Raw genomic sequence first — 18,332 nt, forward strand, 5'->3', positions numbered from 1 at the left:
ACTCAATAATATTCCCAAACACAATTTCTCCTTTTACTTAACAACATCATGGACGTGGTCGTAACAAAAATCAGAATGAAAAAAACAATCATCATACGAGATTTCCCCACGATATCACTAAAAAAAACTAACATAAACAACATACAACAAGAACAATACAAACACACTAACACTACCAACAATACGTCAATACCAAGAAAGAGGCAATCGTTCTTAAATAAGGTACATCTCCAAACATTATCCTACATTTCCTGGCTTTGCTCTCCACGCCCTCCGCCACTGTACGTCCATAAATCAAATGAAAATTAATATCCCGTTTGATTCGTCAGAAGATTTACGAGGAGACGGGGAGGGAGTGTTGAATTCTCTTTAATAATGAAGATGAATGGATCCTGTACAGAGGCAAGGTCAGAGAGAGAGAGAGAGAGAGAGAGAGAGAGAGAGAGAGAGAGAGAGAGAGAGAGAGAGAGAGAGAGAGAGAGAGAGAGAGAGAGAGAGAGTCTCACTTCTGTAGAGAAGAGAACTATACCATAGTCTCAGACCTCTGGTATGAGAACCTAGTTTAAATAAAAAAAAAAAAAAGAGAGAGAGAGAGAGAGAGAGAGAGAGTAATTAGGTCCTACAGGTGGCGCTGGAGGAGGCTGTGGATAGAGAGAGTTAAGAGTCGAGGCTCTCCGCTACCGCGTCTCAAGTTGCAATTAGAGGCGGTTATCTTGATGGCGGCATTAGAGAAGAAAAGGAGGAGGAGGAGAAGGAGTTGAGGATAGGAAGGATTAAGGAAAGGAAGCAAAGGAAGAGGAAGATTATGAGAAGAAGCAAAAGAGGAGGATCATTACAGACAAAAAAAGGAGGAGAAGGATAGGAAGGATTAAGGAAAAGAAGCAAAAGAAAAGTAGGATTACGAAAAGAAGCAAAGAAGGAGGTGAAAGATTAAGAACAAAACTTAGAGGAAGAGGATGAAAGTGAAGATGAAGAGGATGAGAGACAAAAAAAAAAAAAAAAAGAAGCTGTCGAGGAAACAAAATGGGAAAGACAACTACAGCTGCGACAAATACCATAAAAAAACATTAAAATAAAAATAAACATATACTGGCATTAAAAGCAAAAATCACAAACTAGACCAACGATGACTTCAAAAGGGAACACAAAACTATCAACAAGCGACTGGTGGAAGAATGAGCCGGGCAGGAAAACCCAACTCAGCACAGTGGAGGTAGCTTCACAGACTTCCACACCCTCCCAGCCCCCACCGCTGTACGTAAACACGCCGCCGCTTACCCATCAGCGTGATAAATGATACTCATGCATACTAACAACGCAAACATGAGTGGATTATGAAGATGACTAAGAGTAGGACGGGGGGTAAAAAGGAATGTTGAATAATCAGGTGAACATAAGAGGATAAAAGGAAGAATAGAATGAGGATAAGGCACACTGGATGACAGAAAAAGAGGCGAATATGGAAGAGAAATATGGTGTAGGGCTAAGCTGATAAGTATGATTTATAGCAAGGGTTAATGATGTTTATAGTAGACACGCTTCAGGCTCTCAAAGGTAAGAAGGCTCAGCGGGAGAATGGGAAAGGGAGGTACAGTATAGTGGTGGAGGAAAGGTCAAGGTAAAGGCTGGAAGGTTAGCTACGTTATGCAATCTAAATTTTCAGAGGTGATATTCTTGCTTTTCATTCCGTAGAGTATTGTGTAGACTATTGTGCACTACGTAGTTTTGTTGGCAATTTTCTGAACGTGTTGCTTGAAATAAGAAGTGCAGCACTGTAACTTTAATACATAGTGTAGCAACAAGAGAAAAAGAACGTTTCGAAATAATAACAAACACGTGGAAAAGCGAAAGAGCAATTGTGCAAATCATCACGAACAAAAAATAACCCGGACACAACAACAATTTGTCATTCTTTCACAACTTTGACTGCTTTACCTTTTTCATATTAACCCCTTCACTACCATGACGAGTTTTCAAATTCATTCTGCTTATTATTTGGTGATATTATACTGCTTCAGAAACTCATACGGGGATTAAAATAGTAAAGACCTTGTGATTAATCTCCTGACATCCATTGACCCTTCCTAAGGTCAATAAAATGGTCTAATCGTACACAAATCTCAAGGTAAAAATGTGTTTCAGTACTGAAGGGGTAAATATAATGTAAGTTTAAAATACAATAATAAAAAAAAAAAATATATATATATATATATATATATATATATATATATATATATATATATATATATATATATATATATATTTTTGTAGTGTTGTTTAATTTCTTTTTCAGCAAAATCATGGCGGGTTACTCCGATAAAAGGCGTAGCTAACAGTCACCAGCAGTCAAAAGGTTTAAAGCCAACATGAAGAGCGCACTTGTGTTTTAAGCTCGATTGATCAGTAAAGTACGTTTCCTTGGCGAGCCCCTGCCAACACGATACCGCCTCTCAGAATGGCCTTTTTTCACCAGCACCACTCGCCGTCCACTGTCAAGAGAAAGTTCACACCAATTCATCAGACGCGTCAAAACGAGGATGAATGGAACATCTCGGAAAAGCTGCAGCTGAGGAAAGTTCTGGAGCGCGACACTTGGACAGCTTGCCGATCCCTCACTCATCCCCGTGTGAGCGCCGCGGCCTGGACTCAGCATCTCTCCTCGCCTCAGTGTTTGCTTTGTTCTATCGGACTGCAGTTCCAGTGGGGCCTTTTTTAAACACTTTTCTTCCTTGGCAGTTCTCCCTCTTACATTAAAAAAGAGTCCTTTCGCTACATCAGTTCTTGGTAATCAGTGCATCACCACTGCACTCATACCTTCAATATGATACTTCACTTCCATTTATCATCATTAGCAGCATATCAATGTTCTTTCTACTTTTTATTTTCACAGTTAGAGTGTTCAATTATAGACTATATAATGTATTATGAGCGGCTCTGTTTAATCCCTTCAGTACCATGACACGTTTTCATATTACTTTGGTTACTATCTGGTGATTTTATTCAGCTTCAGAAACTTATGTGGGAATTAAAATAGTGAAGACTGGCCATTAATCTTCGGACCTCCATAGATCCTTCCTAATGTCAATAGAATCGTCAAATCATATCCAAAACTAAAGGTAAAAATGCGTCCCAATACTAAAGGAATGAATCAAGTTTATGACATAGTTACTGGTATTACTGCTTCTCTTCTTATTTTCTCATCGGAAATGGCGTTCACCTGAAAGACACACGTATGTAATGACCTAAATGGATGAAAAAAGGGAGAAATGATAAATAGATAGATAAATAGATGGAAAAACGAGACAAATAGATAGATAAATGGAAGGAAAGAGACAGAAACGGCAAGTAGATGAATGGGGAGAAAAATAGATAAATGGCGTAAACACAGAAGCTTACCGACTCCGCACATCAATTACTCCATCGGTAAAGTGGCGGGATTTCGTGCTCCGGTTCCGGGTTCGATGCCCGACCCGACATCTTCCTCCTGAAACTCAGATTTATTTAAGCTTCCAGATCAATTGCTCAGTATTTCAATGTGTCGAGTGTGTGATGGTTTGAGGCGATACAAGTAGGACACCTTGGCTTGAGGCTCCACACACAAACACACACACACACACACACACACACACACACACACACACACACACACACACACACACACACACACACACACACACACACACACACACACACATCGTTGTCTCTTATGTGAGAGAGAGAGAGAGAGAGAGAGAGAGAGAGAGAGAGAGAGAGAGAGAGAGAGAGAGAGAGAGAGAGAGAGAGAGAGAGAGAGAGAGAGAGAGAGAGAGAGAGAGAGAGAGAGAGAGAGAGAGAGAGAGAGAGAGAGCATACAATGAAAGCAATACACAAACCCGAAATATAAACAAACAACAGCTAATAAGAAAAGAAAACAACATCACACATAAATACAATGAACACAAACAAACACAATGAAAAACAAGGACACACATACATACATACATACACACATCCATACATACACACATACACACATACATAACCTAGCCACATTTCTCCGATAAAGTCTCATTAAATAGCCCTCTCCCGTCCTCTCTCGTCCTCTCTCGTCCTCTCTCGTCATGACAACCTCGCAAAGGCTATCGGATTAGAGATATGGCCGGTTACCACAATGAATTATTACTATGCCTATCCCTCCTTGTCCTCTCCCTCGCTCTTCCTCGCCATCCAACACTCCTATAATATTTTCCCCGCAGACGCTTTCCTCACAGACAAATGCTTCGATTACGCCAGTGATCCTCTAAGGCTGTGTTTGCGTGCAGCCTTCGATTTACGTGAATGTTTTCCTTCCCCAAGCGTTGTAATGGTTCTCTCGTGCTGTTCGGCGGGAAGGAGAGCCGTCAGAAGATGTATAAAGGCGGGTTTACTATACATGTGAATCGTAACAGTGGAGGAGAGTGGAGTGTATGTTGAAATTATTACGAGAGAAAGAGAGAGAGAGAGAAAGTAAAGAGTTTTAACAGTGCTCCAGCTTGTTTTATTTTTTTTCCCTCCTACCGTTTCTCAAATTACTCAGAAAACATGAATAAGAAGTAACGTGCGTGGAGGTTTTGTGTTCCGGGAAAGTGGTTATGTATCCCGCCACCTGCTAAAAGGCCCTTTGTTTACGCCGTGCCTCCATTGTTTTATCCTTTTATACTCCGGGAAAGACGAGGGGGATAACCAAGCATAAAAATATGACGCCGGGAAATAAACATCTCCTCGCACGGCACCTTTAAAACCTCGAAGACAATCTGAATACTTTTAAAAAATGGAGATGAGAGGGATCAAAGGATAAGGATGAAGGGAGGGAATGAGGGTAAAGAATGGGGAAGTGCTGGGGTGTCAGGAGGGGTGCGGGGAAGCATCCTACAAAAACAAATTCGGAAGGGGAGTAGGTGGTGCTAAAGGATTTTCTTAAAAGTCAGGTAATGTGAGTCCTGACTTAACGTGCTCATTTCAGGATTTTCATATTCTCTTCGGATATCTCAAGGGGACGATGTTATAGATATCATCCGCAGCTTTCAATGACATTTCTAATTTACATATCTTTCCACTATTTTCTCAAGAGGATAATATCAGAAGGCATTAAATATAAATGTTCATACGATTCGCTTCTTTATGTGTTTATTATGCATTTACCTTCAATAGCATAAATTTACCTTCATATGTTGAGCAAGCACGAACCTCTTATTTTCCGCATGCCTCTAAATCTCCTTTACTTTTTATCTTCCTGCCGCAGGGAAGGTTCAGGAGTGTGTTCACCGCGCCCTCTGATGTGTGATCCGGCCGTTGCCTCGGTAATGTGAAGGGACGGGTGACAGGAAGGACGCCAAGGATAGTCCGCCAGATCCTTCGCGTCGCACCGGAGACAACTTTAATTCAAAACATTTTCCCTTCATACAAGTTCCGGGCTTACTGGAGGAACACTTTCAAAACTCTTATGCTACTTTCTTTAAGGACTTCAGTTTTAGTCTTCACGTCCCCTCGTTTGTGTAACTTGCATGACACTGCCTGGTGGTGACGGCCCTGAGCCTGACGTGTGGCTCCTGTCGTCCGAATGGGGAGCAGCCGGGCAGCCCTGAGAGCATCAGTGCCAATCACCACCAGAACGAGGCTCCCTGGTAACCTGTCTCAAGGCCGCGCAGCCCTGTGCAACCCATCAAGTCTGTAACCTCCCTTGCCGACCCTCGCTTCCCTCCCTGCTCCACCTTCCGGCAGCCTGTCACCTCGAGTATGCCGGCGCTGCTCTGAGCCACAAGTCAACATGGGATTCAGGAGGTGAGAGTAAAATCATATTTGTTCTCTATAGCCCTTTCCCTGCTACGCCACCTGAGGCCTGGTAAAATACAGCAAACAGCAAAAGGAGTGACCAAGTGACTCTAAACTTTAAAGGCATATGATTTTAGTTCCCTTCATTAAAATCATCTAGTGTTACTCCAATTAATTAATAAGTATCATATTGTCGTTCGCAGTGAAAGGGTCAATAAACAATAGTGTTTATTCAGCATGTGGAAGATTATTTGTGTATATTTTCACTTGTTAATTTTGTTGTTGTTATATTCACAATTAATTCCCAGACTAGGGAGGGATTTTTACGGACTAGTTCATATTACATCATTTACATATGTGTTCACCGCAAGCTTTACTACAATTCACCAACCGCGAGACAGGCAGGTAACACACACACACACACACACACACACACACACACACACACACACACACACACACACACACGCCAGGTAGCTCAGTGGTTAGAGCGCTGGCTTCACAAGCCAGAGGACCGGGGTTCGATTCCCCTGCCTGGTGGAGATATTTGGGTGTGTCTCCTTTCACGTGTAGCCCCTGTTCACCTAGCAGTGAGTAGGTACGGTGTGTGGTGTGTGCCTGGTCTCAGGCCTATCCGAAGATCGGAAATAATGAGCTCTGAGCTCGTTCCGTAGGGTAACTTCTGGCTGTCTCGTCAGAGACTGCAGCAGATCAAACAGTGAAACAGTGAAACACACACACACACACACACACACACACACACACACACACACACACACACACACACACACACACACACACACACACACACACACACACACACACACACACACACAAAGAACTATAATAAGACACTTACCACTTACCTATCTTCTTGAGAGTGTTGGGCGTCACAACATTCTCAATACGCCTAACTTATCTATAAAACTCTTCCTCTTCAAGACTTTCTCCTTATCTCCCTTCATTCTCGTCCATAATTTCTACCGTTCTCCCATCACGACTTATGTTTGCTCATCTCTCCTTACGTCTACAGTTTGTTGATCACTCTTCTGCTGTTTACCTCATTAACTCCCATTCTCCATCTCTTTGTATAGGCGCAGAGATGATGACTGTCAGGTGAAGTGTTTGTTCGCTCACTACCGTAGGGATAAGCGGGGAGTCAGGTGGGTGAGTGGGGGAGAACAATAGAACACAATAAAGAGTAAGGAACGAGTCTACTGGTTATAACGAGGCGACCTGCTGTGGTGCTGCCTTTCCTAAGGACTATGGGGAGAAAATGTCCAACGACAGAGAGAGAGAGAGAGAGAGAGAGAGAGAGAGAGAGAGAGAGAGAGAGAGAGAGAGAGAGAGAGAGAGAGAGAGAGAGAGAGAGAGAGAGAGAGAGAGAGAGAGAGAGAGAGAGACAGACAGACAGACAGACAGACAGACAGACAGACAGACAGACAGACAGACAGACAGACAGACAGACAGACAGACAGACAAGCAGACAGACAGACAGACACAGACAGATAGACAGGCAAACAGACAGACAGAGACAGAGGGAGACATACAAACAGATAGAAAGATAGACAGAGGCAGATAAACAGACAGACGGACAACTGGATACAGACAGCTGGACAAAGAGGAAGACAGACAGACACGCGGACAGCTTCAAACAGGCAGACAGACAGACAGATCCTTCATGCTCCAGTAGAGAAGTAAAGCAACGATCCTGTATAAATAGAGAGCAAAATCACATCAGTGTTCACGTGAAAATGTCTAGAAATATACAAAAAAAAATAATCACTTGAACCGGCGGGAGTTTCCTTCTTCACGCTCCCAAGAATTCAGTGATCGGCAAGAGACGTTCAGCTTTGCGCGCTGGTCAGTAAACGGGTGACCTCAGAGGACATGAAAACTTAGAGGCAGCGAAATAATGTTTCCAGATCTTGAAAGTTTATAGGCAGCGAAATAACGGCTCCAGATCTTCAAGGTTTATAGGCAGCGAAATGTCTCCAAATCTTGAAAGTTTATAGGCAGCGAAATAATGTCTCCAGATCTTCAAAGTTTATAGGAAGCGAGATAACGGATCTAGATCTTGAAAGTTCATAGGCAGCGAAATGACGTCTCCAGATTTTTCAAGTGCAGGTGTTCGTTTGATGACAAGAGCTGCGCTCTTGTCATCAAACGAACGGCCTCCCGAGGGGCTCAATTTTACAGGAAGTTAAATCATGTCTCCAAATTCTTAAACATTTACTTTTCTTGAGTTTAGTACTTTTAACATACGGGAATCAGGAAACAAAAGATAGATAAGGGAAGATAAGCCAATCTGGTAACGAGCTACACCTAAAACAGTACATCATCCCACAAACTCTCTTGGGGCCGCCGTGGTCCAGTGGAATCATGCGTGCTTTGGGGTCCGAGGGGTCTCCAAGCGCACGGGTTCGAATCCTGTTCACGGTCCGAGTGTAGGTTGGGCTTCTTCACTCTGGATAAGGGTTTCCTAGCGGGTGGGCTTTGAGATAGGAGGTACCCCAAAGAGTATCCCCTTAGCTCATAAATTCCGTGAAAAGCCCTCATGGTATAAAAAAAAAAACCATGCACCATGGCTAATGAACCCTTGACCTTACAATAGCAAGTTCCTCACGCGATAATAAACCAGTCTGATGGGAATTATTGCAGCGAAAGTCATGAACACAGTAGGAAATAAATGCACATTCATCACGAAATTACCTCCATTGTTGAGTTAAAGGGAACGTCTTCGGTAAATATGCAAAACACGAGACACTTGAAGTCTAATATCCGGAATAATCATGAAGATGGATAAGACGATCATTAAACACACCTCCTCGTTCACCAGCATGACGTCACAATCGGTACCCACCCACTCCTCTCCTTCCCCTCACTACTCAAACGTATCCATGCAAATCCAGTCAAGATTTGCAGAGTAAAAATATTGTCTCATAAAAACTGGGAGAGTAATAACGATACCTTTGTTAATATAAGGAGAGGCATGTCTGAAATGAAGACTACAAAAAAAAGACGAGAAGAGGAGGCGGAGGAGGAGGAGGAGGAGAAAGAGAAGGAGAAGGAGAAGGAAAAAAAGGCAAAGGAAAAGAAGAAGAAGGAGAAGGAGAAGAAAGAGAAGGAGATAGACAAAGACAATATTAACGTAGTGGAGGACTAGGAGGAGAACGACAAGTAAGAACAGTAATCACGAGAAGAGAAACATGGAGAGTTACAGAAGGAGTAAAAGGATGGCTAGAAAGAAAACAAGGAAATCAAGGAGAGGAGAAGAGAAACGAAGAACGCGAGGTAAAACAAAGGATCTGTCAGGCAACAAATACGAATAAATAAAACAACAGGAAGAAGAAGACTATAAGACTGACAGGGAGTAAAACGATAAATAACACAAACAAGAGAAGACTGAGATGGAAGCGAAAGCAGAAGGAGGAGAAGGAGAAAGATAAGGAGGAGAAAATGAGGAAATGAAGGAGGAGGCGATGAAAAATAATGATGGAGAGGAGGCCCTGGAAGACAAAGGATTAATTAATGACTTTAAAATGAGAAAGCATGAGGAGTGGCGAAAGAAAGATGGAGCGGAAAAGTAAGCATGAAGGCGGAATATGTAAGGAAGAGGAGGAGAAGGAGAGAGAGAGAGAGAGAGAGAGAGAGAGAGAGAGAGAGAGAGAGAGAGAGAGAGAGAGAGAGAGAGAGAGAGAGAGAGAGAGAGAGAGAGAGAGAGAGAGAGAGAGAGAGAGAGAGAGAGAGAGAGAGAGAGAGAGAGAGAGAGAGAGAGAGAGAGAGAGAGAGAGAGAGAGAGAGAGAGAGAGAGAGATGCAGCTTCCCTCTATTCTTGCCAGCATTATTTTCAGAGTGAGAAAGATACTCAGCTTGGCATTTGAGATAAAAGACACTAAGAAAAAAGACACAATGTTGGAAGGAATGAGAGGGAACGGAAGATGTGGAAACAACTAGAAAGGGTAAGAATACGTAACAAGGAAACAGAGGAAGGATGGGATGCGAGAACACTAACAAGAGAACACACAGTAAGGATGAAAGTCTCTTGGGAAATATGAAAGCAAAACAAAACGGTGGAATCATAACTTGTTTACTGCAGAGTTCCTGACTGTGTGTGTGTGTGTGTGTGTGTGTGTGTGTGTGTGTGTGTGTGTGTGTGTGTGTGTGTGTGTGTGTGTGTGTGTGTGTGTGTGTGTGTGTGTGTGTGTATGCCAGGCCACGGCAGTCCCCAGCACGACAAAGCCACAAGTAAAGGGAGCAAAATATTGGAAACAATTAGGTGCTTCTTAACGAGACACACCACTGGTCAGGTCTACATCGCCTCCTTCTCCTTCTCCTCCTTCTCCTCCTCCTCCTCCTCCTCCTCCTCCTCCTCCTCCTCCTCCTCCTCCTCCTCCTCCTCCTCCTCCTCCTCCATATATGCTGAAGCGATCTAAACAAGCTGATATCCATGACAAATACCAAACAACAGACTGAAGAGAAGTCGAACCACGTGTATATTCCTGCTACTGTTTCTAGTTAGTGTCACGCCGCGAAGACCATCACACTACGCCCCGTCACTGCCTTGGACCAGGAAATGTGTGCGTAAGATCTCGCGCACAATCCACACTCAAAGGGACAGGAGGAGGCGGGAAAAAAGACCACCAAGGTACACAGGCAAAGAAAGCAACAGTACGCGAATCCACAAGAGGGTACAGTACAGTGGCTCGGCGAAGATGCACTGAAATCTATGCAGAGGACGAAGCTGCAGATCCTTTCTCAACAGAACGCATATTTTTCTTTAAGAGTACGGCCAGGAATGACGATCTCTTAAAAAAAAATGCTGAGATGACATATCGAAACAATTTGATATAACAGTTGTAAGTTGTGATGATAGATTGGTGTATAATGATTAAACCATCATTTACTTATTATTTGGATCACACCTCTCTCATGAACACAATAAATTATCTAATATATATTACATATTGATTCCCATCCCATGCGAGTTTTTTCCTTGTGGGCTAAACACGGTATCGCTTCCTTCTACCCGCTAAGCATCCTGTTACCCTCTACCCTCCCCCCAGTGAACCACGTACAGTGTAGCCGTACCCTTTAGAAGACAATGTCAGGAAGTGAGACACAAACTCCACCCGAGGGAGCGAATGTCAGAGCCGGGTACGACAGAGCCTCTTAGTGCCTTGCGGAGACGGCTGGCAGGGTGCAAAGTGCGCTTCCCCGAGTACTGGCAAGGGTTCAGTACAGGCGGGGAGGTCTTCAGGAATAACTACAAAGCATCCTGCCTTAAAAGTGAGCTAAAGGGTTAGATTGCCGTCAGAACTTTGCTGTTGGCGCGGAATAGCCAACAAGTGAAGCTGCCGCGCTGTGACCCAACATCTCCACTTGCTTCCCTCAACACCCATTAAACATTTCCGCAACTTTGCCTCCGCATTTATCTTTTATTTTACTGGAGTTGTGCCACAAATTAGTCATTATTGTGCTTTGAGTTCAGACAAAAAAATATGCAGAGACAGACATCAATGGATACTATATTAGAGAGAGAGAGAGAGAGAGAGAGAGAGAGAGAGAGAGAGAGAGAGAGAGAGAGAGAGAGAGAGAGAGAGAGAGAGAGAGAGAGAGAGAGAGAGAGAGAGAGAGAGAGAGAGAGAGAGAGAGAGAGAGAGAGAGAGAGAGAGAGAGAGAGAGAGAGAGAGAGAGAGAGAGGAAGAAGAGGACGAATAGGAAGAGAAAGCGGAAGAGGAAGAGGAGGAAGAGGAGGAGGAGGAGGAGGAGGAATACAAATGAAGCAGGGAGAAACAACCCGCTTGGTCCTAACGAGGCTGTCTGCAGGGACTATAAAAACTGCACCATCAAATCATCGACTAGCGGAAGCATGACAGTGAAGGCGAGAACTGACGGGGAAATTGTCATCGAAAGCTACAGCAAAAAAAAAATCAATGCACTTTTACCAGCAAGCACGATGACAGCAATTCGACAAAGGAGGAGGAGGAGGAGGAGGAGGAGGAGGAGGAGGAGGAGGAGGAGGAGGAGGAGGAGGAGGAGGAGGAGGCAAGGGAATACAAAGGAAAGCAAGTAAGTAGTAACAGACTTTTGGTTCATGCTAAGCTGCTTAATGATGAGAAAATATGAAGAAGTTTAAACAAGATATTTTCTCGTGATAGGAAGATTACGTGATTAGAATTTTAATATATGTTTACTTTAAGGAGAAGGAGGAGGAGGAGGAGGAGGAGGAGGAGGAGGAGGAGGAGGAGGAAGAAGAGAAGGAGACTGAAAAATTTAGTGTTAATATGCATTCCTTCTTGGATTTAGTGTTAATATGCTTCTCTCTCTCTCTCTCTCTCTCTCTCTCTCTCTCTCTCTCTCTCTCTCTCTCTCTCTCTCTCTCTCTCTCTCTCTCTCTCTCTCTCTCTCTCTCTCTCTCTCTCTCTCTCTCTCTCTCTCTCTCTCTCTCTCTCTCTCTCTCTCTCTCTCTCTCTCTCTCTCTCTCTCTCTGCCTCTCTAAGCCCAACCATCAGGAACGCAAAAGGAAAATCTAATTTATTCATTGAAGGCCGAAGTGGAGAGCAGACAGTACAGCAAATCGTGAATTCTGCCTCGCTTATGTTTTCCCCTTGTCCTGCTTGTTATCGGCCTGTCTTCCTTCTCATGGCTGTCCGTCGGCCTGTATGTCTATTCCTGCCTTGTCCTTTTTTCATCAGTCTATTCTGTTTGCTTTCTCGTTTTCGTATATTTTTTTTCTATCTATTTTATTTTCGTCTGTGTGTTTGTCCCTCTTTGTAAGTATTTTTTGTCTGTTTTGTCTGTCTGTCTCTCTGTTTGTTTGTTTTTCCTGTGTTTTTTGTTTGTATTTGTATCAGTCTGTCTGTTTTCTCTCTCTCTCTCTCTCTCTCTCTCTCTCTCTCTCTCTCTCTCTCTCTCTCTCTCTCTCTCTCTCTCTCTCTCTCTCTCTCTCTCTCTCTCTCTCTCTCTCTCTCTCTCTCTCTCTCTCTCTCTCTCTGTGTGTGTGTGAGTGTGTGTCCTCACCCACCCACTACCATCACACCTTCCTTCACCCACACACCGCCTCTCACCCACCCACCACTACAACCGCCTTCACCCACCCGCTACTCTTCACCTGCTCACCACCACACCCTCTCTCACCCTCCCTCACCTTGCTCTTGCTTGGGGGACGGTAAATAGCGCTACATTTTATACAACCAGTGAAATGAAGATAGTGATGATAGTGGCGTAGTGAATAAGGTGGTGAGCGTGGGATCGGGCAGACGTCCACGCGTATATAGGTTTGAATCCCACCACATACCGCTTTGAAGCTATGCCATTTGTTGAGGGGTTTTAAGTTACCTAATGGGTGGAGGCTTAACTGAGCTCTAATACTCTTCAAGTTACTTACAGGTGCTATAGGCCATAACGTAAAAAAAATGATAATAATGAGTATAGTGTGTCTATTCTAAAGTGGCTTATGTGTCTCAGTCTAAATAGTGTCCCAGGGAGTGCATGGTTGTCAGATCTTGAGGAAAACCGTAGTCTAACCTCATCATCAGAGTGTGGATCAACAGAACACATGTATGATTCATCTTAAAGTCAATTATATCATCAATTAGCTACACTATGCTTCGAACCCAAGGAGCTGCTTTTAGAGTAGACAGACTATAGTAATAAAGAGATAGATAAAAAATAAGGTACCTTCTTGTTTATATCCATTAAAATGTAGTCAAATAAAAAGACTGAAAAGTAAAGGAAAAGACAGATAAATAAATGCTCTCTCTCTTATTTCGTTCTCAATACACATGAATACTTTCTCATGATTGTCAGACCTTGAGGAAAATCATAGTCTAACCTCGTGATCAGAGTGTGGATCAACAGAACACATGTATGATTCACCTTTAAGTCAATTATATCATCAATGAGCTACACTATGCTTTGAACCCAGGGGCCATTTTGGAATAGACTAAAGTAATAAAGAGATAGAAAAAATAACGTACCTTCTAGTTCACACCCATTAAAATGTAGTCAGATAAAAAGACTGAAAAATAAAGGAAAGAAAGATATATAAAAGCTCTCTCTCTTATTTCGTTCTCAATACACATGAATACTTTCCCTGTCTTTTTTTATGTATATGTCATGCAGTTAAAAAGAAAAAAAAGAAAAAGAAATAAAAAAAATAGACACATAAAAATACCTATTCAAATTCTTTCTTCGTGTACCTGCGAACTTTTAACAAAATTGAGAACTTTCGCAGCAAACTGTTCGGAATAACGCATTTCTTTTTTTTTCACAACATACAATAAAAAAATAAAATAAAACAGAACAGAACAAAACTTGAACTCATAAAAACACTTCGACATCAATACAGAGAGAGAGAGAGAGAGAGAGAGAGAGAGAGAGAGAGAGAGAGAGAGAGAGAGAGAGAGAGAGAGAGTTGATAGCGCTGAGTGGGAACCGTCAAGAGGAGGAGGAGGAGGAGGAGGAGGAAAACAACAACAACAAAAACAAGAAGAACAAGAAGAAAAAACAACAACAACAACAACAATAACAACAAGATTCTGGAGAGGGAAGAGGAGACCAGCAGAGGACAGACGGAGAAACGAGATGTAAAGTGTGTTGAGAAGCGGACAAATCATGCAGAGGGAGAAAGGAAGGGACAATTATGGCAGAGGCGGGAGTGACTGGAGGTAAACAGGGAGACACTTAAGGAAAAAAAAGATAGGAATGCAAAGGTATGACAAAAATATACTCAGCACCTTTTAAACATGTGGTCACCCTTCCTTAGCGCTGTGAAAGTGGTTTGCCTGGAGACACCGGAAAGACATGAGACTGAGAGTTGGTGTTATCTTTTTTTTTTTTTACAGTACAGGAACGCTTGCGATAGCTTAGGAAAAACTAGAGCCTGAAAAAATGTAGGTACTGATGGGAATTGTTTTGTCTAGTAATGAAAGGATTAATGAATGCCCTTCAGCACCATGACGCATTTTTCTATTCATTTGGTTACTATTTCGTGAATTTATACAACTTCAAAAACTCATGTAGGGATTGAAATAGTGAAGACTGTGGCCATTAATCTTTTGACCTCCATAGTTTCTTCCTAATGTCAATAAAATCGTCTAATCATACTCAAAACTCAATGTAAAGATGCGTTCCAGTAATGAAGGGGACTAAGTTGATGACGAAGACGAGGAGGAGGAGTAGGAGAAGGTAGATAAGGAGGAGGAGGAGGAGGAGGAGGAGGAGGAGGAGGAGGAGGAGGAGGAGGAGGAGGAGGAGGAGGAGGAGGAGGAGGAGGAGGAGGAGGAGGAGGAGGAGGAGGAGGAGGAGGAGGAGGAGGAGGAGGAGGAGGAGGAGGAGGAGGAGGAGGAGGAGGAGGAGGAGGAGGAGGAGGAGGAGGAGGAGGAGGAGGAGTAGGAGAAGGTAGATAAGGAGGAGGAGGAGGAGATGAAGAAGAAGAAGGTACAGGGGGAAGAGGAGGAGGTGGTAGAAGAGGTACAGGAGAAGTAGGAGGAGGAGGAATGGAGGGGTAATGGAAAAGAAACGAGAGACGCAGGGAAAGAGAGGAATAGAGGAGGTCCCTTTGTCACGGTCATCCCATTAGGGGAGTAAGACGTCAGATATGATGTGATAGTGTTGGCCTCACAGCACAAGTCTCTGTCCCCTTCTCTCCCTCCACCAGTTCTCGGACATGCTAAAGAAATGCCCGGCCTAGTTTTTTCGACCAGTTTCTAAAGATATTCCGTAGTTTAAAAGATTTTCTACAAGTCCATTAGCAAGTTTTTTTAGGTTCTATTTCCAGGGAGTACTTGAGTTGCGGTAAAGAGTGGAATGTATACAAACGTTCCGTAGCATCGTGAAGAATTATTGTTGCATTAATCGCGGCAGTGCTTTTAGGAGAGAAAAGTGTGCTGGGGGTTTAGAAAGGGGGTTTGATAATGGCTATTGATCTCTCTCTCTCTCTCTCTCTCTCTCTCTCTCTCTCTCTCTCTCTCTCTCTCTCTCTCTCTCTCTCTCTCTCTCTCTCTCTCTCTCTCTCTCTCTCTCTCTCTCTCTCTCTCTCTCTCTCTCTCTCTCTCTCTCTCTCTATTGCTCTTTAACGCGAAAATCAGTCTCATCTTTATCATCTTCCCCTTCCACGTCACTCAAGTTTAACCACTGCCACGAATTTTCCTCCACCTTCCCTACGTCCTCATTCTCCTTCCTCCTTCACCACCTTCACTCCTTCCCTACGCCTTCCTATCCCTAACTTTCCCCTTCCTCAACGTTTTTATCATGATTATTCTGGCTACCTGACTGGCCTTCCTGTATACAGCACGCACTACTCCCCATCTTCCCCCTTCCTTATTCATCTCCCTGGCAGCTGTGGAGTTACCGCCAAAGCTCTCAAGACCCTGCCACGCCCAATCTAGTAAGGCGGCGTAGTGGTGTGCCAGGAAGAGAAATGCTTGGCTGACTGAAGCGTGTCCAGGAAGCGAAATGTTGGAGTGACCGCGAGGCATTCACTCTTCCCCTCTCCCTGTCTTTCCACCGTTTCTTTTCCCTCGTTTTTTTTCTTGATGTTGCCTCCATTCCCCTCACATACAAAAGAATGGAGCAAATATCTTTTCTCTCTCTGCGTCATGCAATATTCCACACTCTTCCTCTTCCTACTTTCTTTTTCGATCTTTCATTCCTTCCTTGTTTGACTTCAGTTGCCAATTTTTGTTCCCATCCCTTCACTTGTATGAATCGTTTTGTTCCTGATATAACAAGACTATCACACTTTCTCTCCGTGTTTTACTAGTACAGTCTTGAATGAATGGGACGGATTCAGCAATGATAATGTTAGTTAGGAGTCATTAACCCTTCAGTAACATGACGTATTTCTATATTCATTCTGCTTACTGTTTGGTGATTTTATACAGCTTCAGAAACTCATGTGGTGGATTAAAAATAGTGAAGACTGTGGCCATTAAACTTCTGACGCCCACAGATCTTAATGTCAATAAAATGGTCTAATCGTACACAAATCTCAAGGTAGAAATGTGTACCGGTATTGAAGGAGTTAAAAGATAATTACGTAAATCTATTGATGAGGGTGAAAAGTGCAAATAACAGTTAGGTATGCTTCATGTAAGGACTGTCACGTGCTGGCATAATGACTTCTTGTTGCTTCCATTGATTTCATTTGTTTTTTAGGTTCATGTTACCTTTTCCATCAAGTAAACTAAGGCATTCACATACTTCCTACTCCTCAACTGTTACACTCCCTCTTTATTCTCCTACCTAGGTATTCTGTGTCTTCTTCTTCTTCTTCTTCTTCTTCTTCTTCTTCTTCTTCTTCTTCTTCTTCTTCTTCTTCTTCTTCTTCTTCTTCTACGATTTTTACATTTCGGTTCTCAAGCACTTAGCATCTGTGTATATGTTAATCCTTTCATGGGCATTTTAAACGATCCTCTCTCTCTCTCTCTCTCTCTCTCTCTCTCTCTCTCTCTCTCTCTCTCTCTCTCTCTCTCTCTGTTCGTGTCATTTCTTCCTTTCTGTGACTAGGTACTGCCAAATTTCCAGCAATTCCTGACGTCAAATCATCCTTTATGTAATATCCTTCTGTTTCACCTTCTTCCTTCCAGACCAAATCCACTTTTCTTTTAATTTCCTACATCGACTCTCCTCCAGCCTTTTTTTCCCGCCGCCGGAGCCCTACCTTCTGTCTCACCACTCCCTACTGTCACAACATATCTCTTAGGCTGACGTGAAAACTAATAATCGTTACATCATTCACATTTTCTCAATCCTTCCTCTGATAGACAGTTTTACTTCTAATCACCCACAACTCAAGATATGTTAGTATTTTTATAAAGGTTTATTTAGTTTTATTTACCTATATGTATAAGGATAGTCAAGTTTAGGCCAGATGACTTCTTGCAACTTTCTTTTCTCATGTTTTTTTATGTTATGAAGAAGTTCTATAGGTCAAGAAGGAGAAGATTAAGTACTCATTTATTTTTTTTTTTTTTCGTGTATCTATGCAAACCAGTTCTTACAGTTCTCTGAGTATTAACAGAGTAAGCACAGCAGAAAGAGATATGCATTTTCACAGATGAAGGTCGCCTCTTGTTAGCATTCCGAGCACTGTTGACATCAAATATTTCCATAAATTTATACAATAGAAAGATTTTTCCAGAGTACGAAATTATTTAAGAGATTATATCATAAAAACTACAGCACTTGTCTTTATGTAAGAGGAAACGCTGGCTTAAGGCAACAAAAAAAGCTACAGAAAAGCTAAAAAGGAAAAGGTACGTTGGAGGTGTAAGTCGCCGGAGAAAAAGATAAAAACGTTAGTGGTTTTGGTAGTTTTGGAAAATATTAACCAGCACTGAAAAAATTATATGTCTCAGTTGCTCCGTGCCATCTTAAACATTTCCTTTCATTACCACTTCTTACACACAATTTCTTTTCCTACTTCTAATTCTTCCTTATTTTTCTACTCCTAATATCCGCGCCTCCCTTTTTTTCTACTCCTTTTTTCTCATTCTACTCATAATACTTCCTCTTTTTTAATTCTACATGTGATT

The 18,332-nt window shown here is 42.6% G+C and overlaps 1 long non-coding RNA gene across 1 annotated transcript in view; it reads left to right on the forward strand.

Moving 5' to 3' along the window:
* The window catches only part of LOC123518366, a 40,131-nt gene that overhangs the window by 20,619 nt on the left and 1,180 nt on the right, over positions 1-18,332 (forward strand). The window contains exon 2 of the long non-coding RNA XR_006678768.1: positions 5,261-5,799. This is a non-coding gene — a long non-coding RNA (uncharacterized LOC123518366). The remainder of the gene's footprint in view (positions 1-5,260; positions 5,800-18,332) is intronic.

Source organism: Portunus trituberculatus, chromosome 43 (assembly GCF_017591435.1).
Source record: "Portunus trituberculatus isolate SZX2019 chromosome 43, ASM1759143v1, whole genome shotgun sequence".
In the NCBI taxonomy this organism is placed as follows: domain Eukaryota; kingdom Metazoa; phylum Arthropoda; class Malacostraca; order Decapoda; family Portunidae; genus Portunus; species Portunus trituberculatus.